This window comes from Callospermophilus lateralis, unplaced genomic scaffold, assembly GCF_048772815.1.
Source record: "Callospermophilus lateralis isolate mCalLat2 unplaced genomic scaffold, mCalLat2.hap1 Scaffold_132, whole genome shotgun sequence".
NCBI classification, from domain to species: domain Eukaryota; kingdom Metazoa; phylum Chordata; class Mammalia; order Rodentia; family Sciuridae; genus Callospermophilus; species Callospermophilus lateralis.
Window position 1 is genome coordinate 1,137,344 of NW_027512489.1, and position 2,693 is coordinate 1,140,036.

The following is a 2,693-nucleotide window of genomic DNA, read 5'->3' on the forward strand; positions in this document are numbered from 1 at the left end:
TTTTCTGCATATAAATATGGTATCACCTAGTCTTCATAAAAGTCAACCACAACTTCATAGAGAATGTTTTCCTTTCTTTGAGGAAAAAACCTAATTCCACTTTCTTGTTAGAATAACTTCTAGAGTGTAATTAACTTTATGAGATTTACTGTAGCTGCTTTCTTTTCTTATCGCTGAAAAAAGTTATTGAAATGATAAATGTTTTTGAGTGTAAAGGAAATAACACACAGAGAGAAGGTTAAATTTATTAAAGCAAACAACTAGATATAATTTAAATAATATTTTGTTAGGAAGACCACTTCCAACATCTCTCCTTCTAACTACCATAATTTCTCAGGAAATGTGCAACATTTAGTTTATTTTTCATGAGTACTGTTGTTTGGATTTATTTTGTGACCTAAACTTCATTTTTTGTGCTGGTCCCAGTACTATTGGACCACTTTCAGAATTGGCCTCAGAGTTTGATATCACCTGTTCACAATAGGCATACTGTCCTATCATCTTCTTCTGAGCTCTGCTGCTCTGGGCTACATTTCCTATCTCTGAGAGGCATCATAGTCATGGTATTTTCATCATTCTTACTGTTAGAGTATAGTCAGTATATACCTGATTCCTTTGTTAAACTCTTTCTAACTGAATCTTGATGTACCTCAGAGATGTTGATTTAGTTCAGAGATCTGAGTTCTTTTACTCACTCCAAAATCTCATTGAGTTTAAAGAGAGTTCTTTTACAATCTGCAATTTTAGCTTCTATCCCAGTCTGCCAATTGCACTTGAGTGCTCTCTCTCTCTCTCTCTCTCTCTCTCTCTCTCTCTCTCTCTCTCTCTGCCCCCATATGTGCGCACATACACACACACACACACATACACACTGACCACACAAAACACACCCCCACACACATAATTGACAATCCATAGATCTTTTATTTATATATACAAGCATGTATGTATACAGAAATGTGTATATAAGTATGTATATTAATAATTACAAACACATTGTAAAATTCTAATTTAAATCTCATATTAATTGGATAATCTTTATTATGACTTTACTATGGGTGCTACATATTGGCTATATAAGATAACAAGTTTTACATTTAAAAATAATTAATATATTATCATCTAGTTTTGATAAAAGTCAACTATAACTTCATAGAAAATGTTTTCCCTTCTTTGAGGGGGGGGAAATAAAACTAATTCCTGCTTCTAGTTAAACTTTCTTCCAGAGTGTCAATAATGTTCTGAGATTTAATGTAGTTGCTTTCTTATAGATTGTAAAAATGAAGACATATACTTTCATCTTCACCAGTATCTTGAAATTTTTAAAATAATCTGTCACTAGTTTTTATTTCATGAAGTTTTTTTTTTTAAATTTTCAATTTCAAAACAAATTCAGAATAAACTAAAAGGCATAAAAATACTATAAAAATTCCCACAGATAGCAATCCCCTCTTATTCATGGTTTTGCTTCCCATGTTTTCAGTTATATGTGATTAAATGTAGTCAAAAATATTAAATAGATAAACAATATTTGGACTTCAAAATATTAAAAGGGATTTTCCCAAAATACACAATTTATAGGTTTTGAAAAAAATGCTATTAGAGCATTTTATTATAATTGTTTGATTGTATTATTGGTTACTGTTGTTAATTCTTTTTCTGCCAGTTTTATACATTGAATTTTATCATTGTTGTATGCATAGTGGAAAAAACATATTACATATTCCATAGAAATTTTTCACTGGGGGTCTCCACGTGGTGAGTTATGGGGAACTACTATATCCTTCATTTATCCTCCTCAAAATTTTAAATTATGTAATTATTGGTAAATTGTCATAAATTATTGTATAACTAAAAGCTAACCTACATATCTTCCTCAAATTTACTTCATTTTCCTATTAATTTTCTTTCTCTGGTAGAGGTTCCAATATGAACTAAGTAAAACATTTAGGAGCCATATTTTGATAGTGTCTTCCAACACAAATCCTCGTTGTTTTATTATTTTTTGTGACTTTTAAACTTTTGAAGAGTATTTACTTATATTTTGTAAACTTTTCCTTTAAGAGGATTTATCTGATTTTTTCCTGATTTTGTTATATACTTTCATTAAGAATGCAGAAATGAGTGTGCCCCAAAATGTAACATATTTCAGGAGGTAGATGATAGCAGTGTGATTCATTATTGATTATATTATTTTATGCTTGCTTAAGGTGTGCTATGGTAAGTTACTTAACAGTGAAATTATGTTTTTTAATAAGTAATAAATATCATGTAGAAAGAAATTTTGAAAATATGTAGGCAGTTTCTTGTCATGTTTGAACTAGTTAATTTTGGCAAAAATCTATCTCAACTCTATTTTTAAATAAGACAAAATAGTCATTTAATTATTCATTGATTCACAAGACTATCTAGACTATAAATTTATTTTGGTTAATGATATTGAGATGCTTAGCCATGTACAGTTTTATAATTTGAAACCAAACTCAAAATATTACAGTGATATATCTGACAAAATGAGACAAAGGATAAAGATAGCTATAACTTTATATCACTGCAAAGTACATGGTTTCTAGGGACTTTTGGAACCTACTTAAAGTAGGCAATAAAGAGTCTTGATAAAAATGAAAATTCAATATTAGTACCTATTTGATACAAAAGTAAAATAATAGCTTTCTATATTATTTCTACTGTCC